Below are 17,545 nucleotides of genomic sequence, written 5' to 3' on the forward strand. Positions count from 1 at the left end.
AATTATTCTATCCGTCTATCTTTCCAGTGTCGCGTCAGCACAAGAATACAACGCAATGCAGGAACAATCCCTTAACTAGCTAGTGCTGCGGCACCGTGTCTTCACATGTTTAATTATTAACAATACAGATTATTTAAATGAAGTTAAAGTTTTATCTGTATAATATAATCAACATATTTTGCTGCATTTCATCTTAAAAATGAATACCGTCATCATATGTAAATACGCGCTTTATAAAGTGGCGCAGGTTGTGCAATATTATAACTGTAGTGCAAGTTTACAGTGAGGTAATTGTACTTATAAGTAAACAGTTCTACAAGGAGCACTTGATAGACTGATTGAGTGCGTTTAGAGTTCTTGGGATGAAACCTTTTCTAAACCGCGAAGTCCGTACTCGGAAGTCTCTAAAGCGTTTTGCCGTGGCTCAGGCAGCGTCTGCTTCATGCTGTATACCGATATTTCTCTTTCCGATCAGCTGCTGCTGTGATTCCCCACTCAGATACAGTAATATAAATACTCCGAGTGGTGCAGTGAGAGTAACATGGAAAAAGTTGATCTGCTGTGGCAACCCTTAACGTGAGCAGCTGAAAGAAGAAGAAGATGCAGTGAGAGTTACAACGCTAAAGCAGTTATGGTATTTGGAATACTATGGCTATTCCCTGGACCATTATATTGCTGCAGGTTAATTACAATCAGATGCATTACACTAATAAACAATATGCAGTTAGTTTCAGTGTATTTATAAAGCCGCGTCAGGAATGTGGAGCTAAGAAAGAAAGGGTGACCACACAGGAACAGTAGCACTGCTTTGACGCTGGGTGCCGCCAGTCTGCAAAACCGAGCGGAGAAATTGCGTACGCCAAGGTATGAGTTACCGTGGAAATGTGCGTGGCTTTACGCCAAGTTTAGGTTTTATACATCGCGATTTGAGCGTGGAAACGGGAGTACGCAACATTTCTGTGCGTACGCACCGTTTATAGATGAGGCCCCAGGTCATCTGCCCACTGTAAAGTGTAACAGGGAGTCATGCATAGCATACGGAGGCTCTCTGCTGTTACTGATTGCACTTTGGAAACATATTCATTTTTCTTCACACCAGAAGCACTGATTTCCAGGGAGGTCACTACTGATTGCTTATAGCACACTACAGTATCTACTACCCATTTAAGCAATGGGCTAACTACTTTAGCGTCCTGGGGATATATCACACTTTCTATATGGTATCCTGCACAATTATGTGGCATAAAATCCTGTGGTGGTGGCAAACCAATTGCACTGACATAAGTGTGTGTTTCCAATGCCAGTGCAGCTTCTATCCTGAATTAAGTTAAACTCAGGTTCTGGCAAGCTAGTCATTTACAGTGAATGCAACATTCACTATGTAATTGTGCTGCATCTTGCTTTGCATCAACACCCTCATTGATTCTGGTTCTCTTCTAGACATCTTGTTGTAGCACTTGGTGCCACTAATACATTGCCAGGACTACTGTTCTAGCCTAGAAATACTGGAAGCCTTGGGGTCATTGATACAGTCTTTTTTATACAGTAAGCTATGTAGTTATAATATCATAGAATGCACAAGTTGAGGATGGGTAACCAGCTGGGCCTAGGTCACCAGAACTGTGACTTTGTATGTTATTACTAACTATGAACATCACACAATTTTTTTTTATTTTTGATGACCATTGGATTTTATTTTCATCTCCTCTGTTGTCAACTCTCTGTATTTCAGTTTTGAAGGACTTTATAAGGCTATGAGTTGTTTATTTAAATTAAATTGAAATTTCTCTGTTTCACTGTGTGTTTAATGTAGTTTAAGTGTTTGTGTAGTGTATGTTGCAAAGTTTAGCAATTCACTTCTGGTTACATTTTGTGTGCACTCTAAAACTGTAATCAGTGAAAAGTACAATGGAAAAATAAATGGAACTGAATTCTGTATTGTATCGAGCTGTGTGGTTCTTCAAAATTATTACCAACGTTAAACAATTACTTAAAAGTAATAACATTTAAATTGTTTCTGTCTAGTAATAAATGACAGTGGTTCTCAAAATATTTTGGAGAAAGGGCCAAAGTCAGATATATGGAGGATCACCTATGGCCAACATACACTCATTATTGTAAAGTCTGTGTTACAATTATCATATTCTTTTTTCTACAGGTACCTGTAAAAATATTGTAGCAATTATAGAATTGTAATCAATATTTTTAATCAATTCAAGATATAATTTTATAATTTAATTCAAGTATATACTTATATGAAGTCATAACAATGAATTATTAAACAAAAGTTTAAGAGTTGAATGTAACTAAAGGGTTAACTAAATGTTGTTTTAAGCCTAGGCGCGTTAGGCTTTTACCTAATCTTAGAGGTGCCACCAAGATAGTTGCTGAGGTTAAAACGAAGTAGACGAGTAACAAACACCCATCTAGAATGCCAGAATAAAGTAATAGGAAAACCCAAATACTCCTCCTATGAAGTGGTGCTAAAATCATTAGAAGAGTCCGCAGATCACCCCTATTTACAAGACAATATTCAGATTAATGTGAGAGTCAATAGGACTCAGAAAACACAAGTGATACTCGTTGATTGGATGAAGCTCCTCATATCCTGCAATTACTGAGCGGTTTTAGTGAGAAAGCGCTATATAAATGCAAAGAATTATTATTATTATATTATGCATATTAAGAGTAAGATGATGTGATGTATTAGTTGAGGTAATGTAACAGAAATGCATAACGGCAGATGAATCATTTTATTGATTGCTCACTCCTGGACAGAGACATTTGTGCATACCTGTATATAAATAAAGAATTGTTCTATATTTTCATCTGGTCTCCGAGAATGACTTCTTTGAAAACAGAAGAATGTTTTTTCCAAAATACAACCCAAGGTACAAAGAAGAAGAGTTAGCACACAGATTTCAAAAATGACTATGAAGACCTTGACAAGGCTGTTCATTGGAAACTGCTTCCTTAATTGAAGCGCCTGTACTACTCCCACTCTTATGCCTTTGGAAGGTGTGTTAAAAAAGACAACAAAAATCCAGCACAAACAGAACTAAAAAAATACTGCCGCTCAGTCTCTTTCTGTGTTTTAAGCTAATTCTCCAACTGCTACTCTATCAGCTACTACGTCATTTTCTTTTTGTTGGTTTAACTCACAGGTCTCTACCTCTCACCTGGTGCCTCCTCTTAGATATGGGTGGCATACATTGTCCCTACTTGAAGCTGTTACCTACCACATGTTCAACCTTCCCCACCTGAAAGGAAAGACAACATTACAAGGCTAACATTCAGACCTTGTTGGGTTTATGTGTTAAAGTCAAGGATGATCCATAATAAAGCCTTGAAGATGGTGTTATGTCACAAAGACTTAGAAAATGAACAAGTGAGAAGCAGTATGCATAAGTATTCATATAGAATTAAGAGATTACTGTTACCAGGGGTTGTCCTTTGAGGTGGATATTAAGGTGGATTAAAAAAATGAGTCCCATGTAGTGAAGGAATTATGTCGCAAGATATAGAGACGACAAGTTGAAAACATGATGAAAGAGAGGCAGCAACCACTACAATCATACAGGATTGGCACGAGGAGGAGTAGTGTAGAAGTAAAAGATGTGATTGTCTTCAAGAAAGTCGGACAGAACAGTCTGTGGTCGGTGTCAGCACCACTGCAAGTGGTGTTATCAGCAAAGGAAGCGCTTCTAAGAAAGATGACCTGGTCAGTCCTTGGACTCCCTTGGTACTTGCCCAGGGTTTCGTAATTTGAGAAACACAGATTTGCAACTTACAATATGAGTTTTAACTGGCAGCTGAGATTCTTTTCAACATTCTTTTCTTCTCTTCTGCTCCCCTTAATGTTAAACAATAGCCACATATTTTTTTTCCTTTTGCTTTTGAAGCAACATTTTGCAAATATTTAAAAGCAGAGCGTGTTTTGGTGTGTAACCTAGTTCCATAAGAGGAGACTGCAGAGTTTTGGTTGTTCCATTGTGGCAATAAATGATGTCAATAACAGGTTCAGTAAACGGGAGAGGGCTGTGCATATAAAAGTGTGTTGAAGTGGTATCAGCTGAGGACATTTATTGTGTCATATGTCCTGTAGAGGTGAAGGGTGGTAAAACTATCTTCTGTATGAGAAGATCTGTATGGCTTCAGTTAACAGTTGGTACATCTGTTCAATTTAATCTTACGCATTAGTTTTGAGATGAGTGAGTGGCATATTCTTTGAAAGAGTTGATAGTGTGGTGGCCATAATATATGTACAAGGTAACTGAGGCTCTCTGCAATAATATAGGAAATAAGGGGATTAATCAGTTAGAAACCAAAGCAGTGCTGAAACACAGCTACAGCAGATAAGTAGTAATCCTTTTCACTACCTTCAGTATAGAGAAGCTGTACCTGTGGATATTTTAGTGTCTTTTTAAGTTTCTTTTCCCATCCACCTCCATATGGATGTTTTGGTGTTGCCCTTTCTCTTTAATGTTATGACAGATGGCCAGAGCCATTACCCAGATGAAACACCAACTGGGTGGAAGGACCGAGGGAGAGACCACATTGGAGATATTATCTTTCCCGAGACACTAGAAGGCAGTCCCCTTTGGTTGCTACAGCACCACAGATCCCACAGGGCATGTCAGGAGTTGTAGTATGGAGCAGCCCTGTTGGGCTCCGTGGGAGCCGCCAGGGGGTGCTGCAGGTGCAGTTGAGTCTTTAGTGGAACCACATCCGCCACATATGGAAATGCAGCTGGAGGAAGGTGGAGAAATACTTGGAACACTTCTGGGTGTACTATAAAAGGAGCTGCCTCACCATTAATCGAAGAGCCATAGTCGGGAGGAGGTGGACAAAGCTTACCAGATAGGGAAGTAGAGATGGAAGGACTGAATGAGAGAAGGACTGAGATTTGTATTGTGGTGTGTTATACTGTCTTGTGCTCTAGGGAGCGAGAAAAGTGTCTCCCCTATGTAAAATAAAGTGTGTTGTGTGTGGCACTTGTATTTCTGCCTGTTGGTATCGGGTTAGGGCAGCTATACGCACCCCAGTGGTTCACGGTGTTTAAATGTTTGTAGATTTCAAGCATGATATTTTGTCAGAGAGCAGTTATTTTGGTATCCCATGTTATAAAATATATTAATTAACAAATGAGTTTTGCAATCATCATTTACTGCTGTAAATACCTTATATCAGTTGTGTTTACAAGTATCTGTGTATTGTCAAAGATAATATGATGAAATTGTTAAACTGCTGCACTTGGCTTTAAAAGGTCAGACGCTTCCTAAGACTCCACTGTTTGGTATGATCTGTTGGTAAATGCACAAATACTGAGGTTTACTGTGTACTCTTTTGAGGATAAAATTACCTGAGCAGAGATCGTCATGAACATCCCACAAGGCAGTGGCTCCCAATTTCAGTTTTGGAGGACCCCATATCTAAGGGTTTTTATTCCAACCAATTTCACGTTCAGTACATGATTCTTAATTTTAATTGATTACATTGTGTAGTAAGCTGTCCTTTTAAATTCTCTTTTTCTACAAAATGTCTGTGTTTTGGGAAAATATTGAATGCTTACATTTACTTTGCTATTTTGTTTTTAATTTACCCTCTTCTATACAGTTTGCTCCCTTAATTGTACCCAGTTGCTGAATATGTTGAATGCTAAAGGGTTGGCAGTAACTTCATTGACACTGGTATTCATTTATCATTTGTAAAAAAAAATGTTTCTTAACATTTTTTTAAGACGAAAGAAAGTTAAAATGGCAGTGAAGTCATTGCTCTCCTTTAGCATTCAATGTTGTTTGCACCGGTGTTTGCAGTGCTCATTGTGAATAATCGCCATTTAGATAAAATGAAAGCTAAAATTTATGCTAGAGGTTATTTTGGTACATAACCTGCTGCCATAAGAGGAGACAGCATGGTTGTTCCATTGAGATGTTGCAATTAATGAAGTCAATGACAGGTTCTGTAAATGGCAGAGGGCTGTGCATATATATTTACCACTAGCTCAGATAGCTGAAATACCTGGTGTTGCCCGGGAGGAAAATAAAGTGTTTTTTTTTTTCAATTGTTTGAGAGAAATATAATTAAAAAAAAACACAACTTTAAAAATAAAAATAAATTAACAAACAACGAAGACTCACTAATGTGCTTGTCTTGCGGTCTTGTATGTATGTTATCATCCAGTTGATGCTCAGAACCGGCCAACTCTATTTAATTTCAAAAGCAACAGGGGCGCGGTGGTGCTCAAACATAAAGATACTGACAGTCACCTCCAGTTCACCCTCTAGTGGTCATTCCGAGTGTCAACTGGATGATAACATGCATACAAGACTACAAGATCAGCCACCAACCATACCCAGAAGGGGGTGGATTAGGGCTGATTTCACCCTACAGTATTTTTAGTCGGCCAAATGAGAAACGTGTACCAAGTTTCATGAAAATTGCTCGGAAGTGATGCTGGAACTTAAATACATATACACACACATATACATTGACTTTTATATATATATATATATATATATATATATATAGATAGATAGATAAAGAGGTAAATTAAAAAGTAAATGGCAAAAGAAATGTAACCTGTTACAGCTACGGCAAGAAATACAAATATTTATTCATTTCTTATAAATATTTTTAGACCTGATAATTCAACAGATTAGATTGATTTAAAGTAAGAATGGCACACTGATTGTGAAATTGGTTGGAATAAAAACCTGCAGCCACAGGGGGTCCTTGAGGACTGAACCTGCCAGGTGCTGCCTTAGGATATTAGAGATGAGCAGCTTTGGAATGAGTACTTGATCAATAGTTACGTTTTCTTCTGCTACATAAACTGTGTGTTGCATATCTTAATAAAGAACAAGATAGGGAAAATGCTAACAGAGATTGGTGGACTTACTGCAGGTAGGGCTGCAGTGGCTGCAAGATTTCATTTGACATTTTCTTAATTAAAATCCAAGTGCTGCTGCTAATGGAAATAGCTGGCCTTAATTTTAATTGACATGTTTTATAAGATTCAGTACATTAAACTGATTCTTTCCCTTTACTAGCAGCCAAATGATAATAAGATGCAAAGTGAGCCAAGAGATGACCAGCAAACTCTGGAGTGTCAAACTCAGTTCCCAACCCATTTTCACTGCAGCCAATTTCTTTATGAGAAGTCAATTCTTGCTGGTAATTTGAAGTAATGACACCTGTTATTTATTTCCATGGCCAGTTAGTGCTTTTTTCTGTAACACCAGCTATTTCCAAAAGGGCTGATGTTTTTTTTGAGAAAACCATCAGAAGGCTTTATGCATAAGAGCAGACTGGTGTTTCTTAGGCCATCCTCTTTTATGTTCAGCTATTTTCTTGAAACTGTTCTGCCTATGATATAAAAATGGCAGTGATTTTAAAGTAAGAGACCAGAAGATGAACAGTAATCAAAAAATGGGCAAAAAGTCAAGCAGTCAAAGGAACAAAGTGAAAACAAAACTCTAAAATGTAGACAAGAAGATTCTGAATGGTAGCTAAAGGCCAGGAAGTCAATCAACAAAGTAAGCGTGAGATAAACATTTAGCCTATTGAAAGTCTTGGACAACCAAGAAGTATATGAGCTTTATAACTTTGACCTAGCAATGTCACATACCAAACACTTCCAAATTAACTTACCTAAACTGACGGGGCCCATCAAAAAACAACATGGAGTCAGGGAGAACACAATTCATTCTTAACATCAAATTAACATCATTAAAAATGTAAACATTAAATATGAATATCTTAGGTTTAAAGCTTATAGTTAAATTTTATAATTTTTACTTTTTATACTTTTTATTTAAAGCACAAGGAAAACCTAGAAAAAAATTAAATAGTGCAGCAGACCATAACAGAAATACATGTTGTGTAATGGATACACATATTCACTTAAGATCAGGTTAGATGGTTATGTGATGGTTTGCTTTACATCTCCATATTATATGCCTGCTGGCTGAAAAAAAAGAAACAAGCATTCATAATTTAAAGGAAAAAAAACTAATCAAGTAAGGGTTAGGTTTAGAGTTAGGGTTAGTAACAGATAAAAACATTATCATATTTAGGTGGAGTATTTCTTTAAGGTGACTATGTTTAACTCATGAACCACAAATCTTATTAAGTACCTTCATTAAATCTGGTATGCCTGGTGTTCACTGACCTGTCATTTGCTAAACAAAAAGAGAGTGTGGGTGGGATGAGATGGGTCTGATAAAATCTTAATGGCCCCACATTTCAGTCTGGTAAAACAGAGTGAATCCATAAAAGGGAAGGGGCAATCAATGATTTTAAAAGCAGTGTTCACCACTCTCTTTAGTGCCTTCCATTCCCCCACAAAGATGTTGCTCTGTTAAAAACTGTGATGTGGAATGTTTATGCTGTTTATGTTTCTTACAGCTCCATATGTTTAAATCAGCAACATCAGAAATCACATGCTCCATTTTAAGATTGTTATTTTTCCACTCTTTCAATATTAGCTGAGGCAAATCAAAAATGTGGTAGTCATCCTCCCTGTACACGGACTGAATACTTAGATCAAGTAGCTACTAACAAAGGAAGGAACAAGGTGGACTGAATGTATTGGGTTTTTTTTTTGTAAACATTCTGTTTATGTTGTTATAAAACCTTATAGATTATTGGATACTGTAACAGACCCTAATACTCACATATCTGCATGTTAAAGATTAGCTTTTTTAATATATTTATTTTTAATGTTGCAGGTCATGCACTGTGAATCATGCAGTGTTAGCATATTTTCTAAATGATGACACTTAGCAATCTAGCAAAGAAAATCCTTTTGGTAAGTTTTGAATTTCTAACTCTCTACATTATTTTAAATTTTTTGAACTTATGTTTATATCTTATAAATTTATGTGGTGTTGCTTCAAACAAAACAAAAAAGCAGGACCTTGCAGGATTATATTATCAATTTTCTGGTGAAATTACTTAATTAAATATTATTTCTATTAAGTTATGTGATGAGGCAATTTCCCCTTAGGGATTAATAAAATATATCAAAATCAAATCAAAGAAATAATATTGTATAATATTTTAGAGTGTATTTTTCTACTAACACAGCCAAAAGGTGGATTAATATTTAACACTGAATTATTGTATTGACATTACTATAAATTCTCTTTTTGAGTTTTTCTTTACATTTTATCAGTGCTTATAAAACATAAGCATCAACAAAATGAACAAAGGTTTAAGTAGTAAAAACAAATGTATATATCAATCATTCAAGACTTATGTGTTACTGCAAATAAATGTAGAAACATTTTTGACATAATATATTTTGTGATGGTAATAATTAACTAAGCATAACTTGCTTTTTTGATTATCCATTTCTGAGATATTTACATTTTAGCCAGCATATAACATTTACCATTTCTGCATTATTTTGCATAATTTTTTTATTGAAATTTGTTTTAGTAAACTTCAATACATTTTACTTAAGACATATGAATATTGCTTCATGAGTTTGTGAAAAATGATTCATTTCTTGTACTATATGTATTGATTTGTTTGGACTATGTTTATTGCATTGGGTTCATATGAAAATGTCATTTAAAAAGTGGGAAGAGTGTCTGAATTGTCCATGTGCCTGATGCGTATATGCTATTCACTATAATTTGATTAATGAATGGCTTTTATTAATAATTTAGCCAGTCAGACATACTGTGCCTTGAACTGAGTTTCTGAAAACTGACCAGCAGTAACACCAGAGTCTGCCACCCATAACCATCAAATAAAAATAAGCTTGATATTGTCATGATCTGCCTTGTGACTGTTTCTTGAACTGTAAAATTTTTTTTGCAGGTTTTTAAAGACCAAGGAATCTATGGGTTGCATTTGTTTATTTTTCATATCTAGATATTTTTAATGATACTGAAATTGAGTTATGTTCCCCTGTGGCACCATATTTTCTTCTTATATAATATGCTACCATGGCTGTCTGTTTGTCTGTCCAGAATTTTAAATCACCTGTAGCTCGCAAACCGTTTCAGCTATTGACCTGAAATTTGGTACACATGTACTCTGTGATGTCTACTATTCGTTTTCGGGGTGATGATTGACCTCCAAGTTTATTCCTCTTTTTATTTTTATTTTATTTTATTGTAGAATCAACTCTCGGCAGCAGCCAGCAGGGCGGCCATGTGGCACATGCGTACGGGCGCCATTCTCATCCCTACCACCTTCGCCATCACTTCCCCTACCTCTTCATATCTTAAATCATTCTCAAGGCAGATTGAAGACTTAAGTGGCAGCTTAAGTTAAAAATTAAGGAAAACAACCTAAGTAATTGCAACACAAACACTGACTTAATCAGTTTTAACGCAAAAAGATGCTGACGAAAGAAGAGAAGATGCAGGCTGCTAGGGTGAAGAAAAGAAGAGCTGCTCAGGAAGCAGCAAGAGCATCAACCTTTGAGCAAACGAATGCTAAACGTACAGAGAGAGTATGAAAACTAGAAATGCTCAAGTCAAGTGTATTCACTGCATGTTATTGTTCAGTGTGCTGTTACTGGTTTTGTTATAATAGCTGCCATTTTTGTTGATAGTTTCTAAGCCATTGCTAGGCAAGATGGCGGGGTGTGTACAATGCATGACATTGTTATTAGGACTTCTTGCTTGTCCAACACTGAGGGTTTTTCCTAAATAAAAACGTTTAGCATTCACTTTTGTTAGTGTATTCTGGTGACAAAATATCCTTTTGCTAATGTACTACAATTAACTTCTTTTTAATTTGGGTCTGTTTACATGTTCCCTTTTTTGGCTGTGAAATCCCACACTGTTTTTCAAGTACAGTTTTTGATTCACATCATGAACTTTGTTTTCTTTAATCATATATTCATGGTTATGATGCTTGGCTTCGTGTGATTCCCTTTCAATACTAGTAACACACTCTTAACATTTACTAAATATGTAGTAAAAGATTCAACAAAGAAATTGTTCTTGCAATTAGCAAAATATTAATATGCTTATGTTAGCAGCCTCAGGCCTAGGGTAACCTGGGCCAGGTACAAGCCACTGTTGCTACAGGGTGTAGCTGCAACAATATGGTAAAGAACCAGGCAGCAGTCACGAGTCTCAGACCATACTTCTCTGTTCTGCTTTATTCTCATTTACCAAGAAATATATAAATGCTTCAATTTCTGCATAGATCAACATGGCAGTCAGTTAAACAATGGTGCATGCCAATTTCTTCTTGGGAGCAATAGTTGGTTACTTTGGTTCAGCAATAGTATTGCTGTCAGCTATCAAGTAGTTTAGTAACCAATGTCCCCAAAACTCACTAATTTTCAAAGGAAGTAGGCAGTTCTGTATCACCATATTGTATGTGGATGAGATACTAATCAAAGTAATCTGACTATTCAAAGCAGGTGACTCTTTTGCAAGACAGGTAAACATTTATGCCCTGTGGATAGCCATGAACAATAACCTGTTGCAGAATTTTCCAGGAAATTTGCCTTTTCTTTAAAACACTGAATTCTAGCCCATTATACTTAATTATCAATTGCAATCTGCCATCAGTCAGGCTTCCCTAGGAATACATGGCCACTTAGTTTGCCTTACAAGATGAAAGCTTGTACTGTATATTCTTTTGCAACTCTTCATTTCAAGCCTTTTAAATAAAAGGTGCTTTGCCTTTGTCCTATCATATGATTAAAAAAAAGATTCAACAAAATGTAATACTTTTCCAAAAAAAAAACAAACACCTTTAACAGATAGTCCTTTGTCTCTACATTTCTGCAAAGACAATTGTTCAAAAGGAACAGGCGAAAATTAATCCAGGTGGTTAACTGAATGGAGGCAAGTTCAATGGAGTGTCATTGGAGAAACAGGAAAATTACAAAATTTCCAAATTCATACAAAGTTTATGGAGTAGTGAGTCTATATATTTCAATTTAATAGTCTACCCCTGGCTTTGATTAACTAGATAGATAGATAGATAGATAGATAGATAGATAGATAGATAGATAGATAGATAGATAGATAGATAGATAGATAGATAGATAGATAGATAGATAGATAGATAGATAGATAGATAGATAGATAGTTCTGTTCGCAAATGAGACACACTGTTTTTTTCTGAGAGAGGAACAGGAGATATACTGTACATAGTCAGAAATCAGGCTGATTTTGTTACTCAGACAATCAAGAATATCTTTTGCCGAAACCGAAATGCTAGCCTAGAATCAAAGTCGGAAAGCCTGAAATATTATTCATAAACCAAAAGAAAGTAAACCCTTAAGAATCACTAAACCCCACATTATTTATCCAATCTTAGATAGTAAGGCAATCTGAGCGCTGACCATAATATGGATACTCTAATGATGTGACACACTGCACGGTCCCAGTGCCTTCTGGGTATGATTGTCATGGTAACCATGACACTAGAGTGTAGAAAATAGTGGAATCCAAAATAATACAAAATGGTGTCATAGTATTATGAGAAAAAATGCTAACTTTTTTTCAGCAGCCTTCTAGGAATTAAGTAATGTCAAACATACATTTCTTGAACAGAAAAAAAATACAAAATGGACACATAAATGTCAAAAAAGAACTATAAAAATTGCAATTACAAAATATTAAAGTAAAGGCCAGATCATAACAGTGTTATTAGCACAGACTGATGTATAAGAGAAATGAATATTAATTTCATTGATACTGTAACTGCAAATCTGAGGGTCACTTCTACAAAATGCTTTATGAAACAGTTAATACCATAATAGAAATTAATAATTAGCATGCCTGCCTCATGGATCCAGTATCTTGGGTTCCGATTCAATGACAATTCAGTGTCTATATGTTGTACCTGTTTTTCAACATTTCAAGCATTTCCATAATTTGTGTTTAGTAACATGTGTAACACCAGTAACAACGTTAAAGGTAAGTCAGTAATCATCAGGGGATTACAACAATTTAAACTTTAACATGTTACACTACTTCTTTACTGGAAAAATTCACTGAATTGTGACAATGACACATTACTTTGTTCCACATTACCACAAAATCTGCAAATTTGGTTGCTTTAGATAATAATAACACTGTCATAGAGGACATGAGTAGTAAAGGATCGTCACTATTATACATCATAAAATTTTGACAGGTGTATGTCCCACCCCCCTGGCATTTCCAGTACCCACCGTATGCCACCTGGTTAATGGGGCGTTTCCTCTGCGCTGTGATCTCTGCCTGTTGTCGGGTGCGCTCTTTGACCGGCATCGGACCTTTTGTCAGGCGTGCGTAAGGAAAATGGTCGGCCGATCTTAGCCTTTGATCCTAAAAACTGAGTCTGTTAATCATTGTGATCCGAGATGGACCTTCGGGCCCCTGTAAGATGTCAAAAGGTAAGTCATCAATTGGGGCAGAGCAGGCATCCTGCTCACAGAGAGTACAGAGAGCATGAGTGACAGACCCCGCGAGAGGATGTACAAGAAAACTTTAGAGAGAATCTATTACACAGGCAAGGAACCTGCCAGTGCATCCCAAACACACCCAGGGCATGCCGTTACCTTGCCCACCGTTTAAAACCATGCCCTTTATAAAGCAAGGCATATAGTAGATGATACCAAGGTGTTTTAAAACAGTAGGTTTCAGAATGGATGTACAAGAAAACTTTATAGAGAATCTATTACACAGGCCAAGGAAAGCTGGCTGTATAGCCCAAACACACCATGGGCAACCCGTTACCATGCCCACCTTGTAAAACCATGTCCTTTATATGTAAATCATAATGTAGTAGATACTAAAGTGTCTTAAAACAACACATTTTATTGAATGATTCAAAAAGATACCAAAAGTGTCTCAAAAACAACAAGTTTTATTGAAGCAAAATTCCAAACATAGCAAAATAAGAAGTGGTCTTCACTTTCAGTGTTACACACTGTTTACTATACATTAAAATTGTTTAAAAGTATGAATAAAAGCAGGAGAAACAGCAGTAAAATATTCACACAAGCTTATTTGTATACAAATTAGCAATTCATTTGAAAAGAAACAAAAACATAAGAAATGTATACATGTATGAGAACACAAATCAAATTGCAAACCAGGTCCAAACCCATCAGTGAGCCGGTGATACACCTAAAATAAAATGTTTAAGGCTCCGATGCCGTGATGGACCAGCAAGAACGCTTGACTGGCCCAGCCACACACGGACACGGGTGAGCTGCTGGACGGCAAGCTCCAATGCCACGATGGACCAGCAAGAACACTCGAATGGCCCAGCCACACAGGGACACGGGTAAGCTGCCTGCAGCATGCTCCGATGCCGTGACGGACCAGCGAGAACGCTCGACTGGCCCGGCCACACAGGGACTCTGGTTAGCGTAGCTGGTTAAAACCTTGCAAAGTGGCAGACTCGGCCAGCCTACTTCAGCTCGTTTAGCGTAGCCGGTTAAAACCTTGCAAAGTGACGGACTAAGCCAGCCTACTTGAGCTCGGTCAGAAGAACTGTTAGCTGTAAACAAGCATTAGTGTCTCCTTTCTGACCTTAATAGCGGTGGACACTGCCAGCCTGCTAGGTCTCTGTCATAAGGAGATGGACTCCTGCGCTTACCACAACATATCCAGTTCTTGTTATTGAGGAGGCCCAAGGCTTTGGGTCCAAAAACCCGTCTTTAAATATGCTTTTGGGCGAAGCTTTTACTACTCTCGGGCCAATCAAAACATTTAAAGATAAGATTTTTTTAGATAACCCGCCAGCATATTTTTAACCAAAATGCAAACACAGGCCTCATGTTAAGCTAACCAATGGCATTACACCAGGCTGGTTTGGGCATGCGCTGACTGCATCAAGCGCTTCCCATGTTCATAATAGCAAATCAGGATACAGACTGGGCGGCGGGGATGTGAAAAGTCTATGGGTGAAAAAACAACATGGCGCTACTGTCAAAATTGTATGAAGTGCTATGTCCATGAAAAAAATGTATTAGCATATGAATTAAACAGCAACAAACAATAAAATATCGTAACACATACAATTCTGGTTCAGGTAATCGGGCGGTCGTTTTTCTAAGCCAGGAGATTTCACTGCACGTCTGAGCCGAAGAGCAAAAGTAAGACATGTACTTTTAAATTCTGTATATTATTATGATTGTGCATTACAGTGTTTTATTCTATTATAGACCCATAAATGAAAAGGTAAAATGGAATTCTCTTGTTGTTATTCTTAATACACGCCATTTAATTTATGATAGGCCTAGAAGTTGGTAAGACACGCCAGGGCAGACAGTCTTGTAAAATAAATAAATAAATAAAAATCCAGTAACGCGTTAATATCTATGTATATATAGGTCATGATGGTGTGTACGTTTAATTAGTCTGTTTATCCCTGGTATGATTAACTTGCGCCTTAAAATAAGAATAAGAAAAAAGAACCGGCACATTTGATACGTATGTTGGCTGGTGGCGCTGCACGCATAGAGCTGTCATTTTCTAAGCTGGGTGTTTTCGTTTCGCGTCTGAGCAGAAGTGCAAAAGTAAGACATGTACTTTTAAAATGTGTATATTATTATGATTGTGCATTACGATATGTCATTCTATTATAACCCCATAAATGAAATGGTAAAATGGAATTCTAGATTTCTTTACAAAATTAACATCTGTTGCTGCTTGTTGAGATAAGACGCATGTACTTGATCCCGGGGCCTTGTTGGAACATTCTAGAGGTACCCACAGAATAAAATTGATAAAATTCATTGGAATATACGTTTCACCGTCTGTCTAGTGATAATGATGGAACATTCTAGAGGTGACCATAGAATAAAAATGATAAAATTCATTGGAATATACGTTTCACCGGCTGTCTATAAGTGATAACGTTGGAACATTCTAGAGATACCCTGATACATAACATAAAATGATAAAATTCATTGGAATATAAGTATTTACATTTCAACCGTGTGTTTGATGCCCTACCTTTGATGACTTACCTTTTGACACCTTACAGGGGCCGGCAGATCCGTCTCGGATCACAAAGATTAACAGACCCAGTTTTTAGGATCAAGGCTAAGATCGGCTGACCATTTTCCTTACGTACGACTGACAAAAGGTCCGATGCCGGTCAAACAGCGCACTCGACAACAGGCAGAGACCAGAGCGCAGGGGAAACGCCCCATTAACCAGGTGGCATACGGTGGGTACCGGAAATGCCAGGGGGGCAGGACATACACCTGTCAAAATTTTATGATGTATATCATATGTATATGCATTATACTACTGACATGAGTTTGCTATCCTATTGGCTGTTGTGGCCTTTATAATGGAAGTGGCATCTGTTCCCCAGCACGATAGGTGGCAGCATTTCTCTGCTGGGTCTCCCATGTGCACTCTCATGAGAGTTGAATTTCCGACAGGCAGCCCTCCTTACCTTAAGATGGCACTGCCTGACCTGTAAGTTCTTCCTGGGTTTAACATGGTGGCACCAGAAATACTCCCAGGTCCAGGATAAATGAAGCCGCTCTGCCTCACCCAGGCTAGTTGGGGTTGAGTATGGAGGAATTACAAAACTCTCCTGTGAGGAGTGAAGGAGGAGTAAACAAGAGTAGAAGGAAAACCTTGTGAAGAAGCATTTGTTGAGGTGTTTCATTAAAAATACATTCCTATTTGAACCAGGATGTGTGTGGTTAAGGGGATTGGGGCTCTGATATACCTGCTACAGACCACATGCACTCAAAAGGATTTCTTCATTTACAAATGGTTTATCATTATTTATTTCAATTATTTTTTTCTGTACTTAAACATGATGGCACAGTTGTTAGCAATACTGCCTCATGGCTGTAGGATTTTTAGTTTGGGTCCTGAAACAAATAACCCCCCTCTTTGTTTAGGTAAGAGAATTGCAGATTCTATAGTTCAATCCAAAGGTGAGATTCATACCAAGAGCACATACAAATCAAAGTCTGCGAATGTTAGGGATGATTAACCAATTCCAGCCCACGAGAGGTGAAAAGGCAGTACTGAACTTTGATTTCTCTATTTACAGTACAAAACTTGGCCTGCACCTGTAAAAGGTGAGACTGTTTACAAACTTAAATGGTGTGCCTTGATATGGACAGTAAAAAACTTGATCATAAAGGTAATAAAGTCAAAACTTAGTTAAGTAAGTTTAAAGGAAGATTTACATATAGGTCAAAGTGGAAGGTTATAGTATGTGGACAATCTTACTTTACAAAGATTTACACTGTGCAAAGACTAATGAGATACCTAGCTAAAGTTTCACAATTTTGCTGCCTACAGACCGGTGCTGTACAAAAGGTTAACGGGTATGTTGAGTTCAGCCACAATCTCTGCACTTTGTTTCTTTTTTCCTTTCTGTCGTGGTACATAAAACATGAGACATCAGTCGGACAAGCTTCTTTTCTGTTTGTGAGGTCCAAACACCCACGGTACGTATTCCTTGTTGCTGCATTATATGCATTGTACTTCTGGATGAGCATTCATTGGTTGTCAGCTCTCATACACACAGAGCTCACCCCTACAACTAAACCTGTTTAATATTGTCGGTGCAAGACATGGGCTAGCTG

General features: G+C 37.3%; 1 protein-coding gene across 2 annotated transcripts in view; it reads left to right on the forward strand.

Moving 5' to 3' along the window:
• The window catches only part of LOC114662234 (5-hydroxytryptamine receptor 2A-like), a 620,625-nt gene that overhangs the window by 266,024 nt on the left and 337,056 nt on the right, over positions 1 to 17,545 (forward strand). For both annotated transcript variants that reach the window (XM_051934695.1, XM_051934696.1), the window contains exon 2: positions 8,733 to 8,812. The gene's annotated coding sequence lies outside the window, so the exon portion shown is untranslated. The remainder of the gene's footprint in view (positions 1 to 8,732; positions 8,813 to 17,545) is intronic.

Source organism: Erpetoichthys calabaricus, chromosome 12 (genome assembly GCF_900747795.2).
Source record: "Erpetoichthys calabaricus chromosome 12, fErpCal1.3, whole genome shotgun sequence".
NCBI classification, from domain to species: domain Eukaryota; kingdom Metazoa; phylum Chordata; class Cladistia; order Polypteriformes; family Polypteridae; genus Erpetoichthys; species Erpetoichthys calabaricus.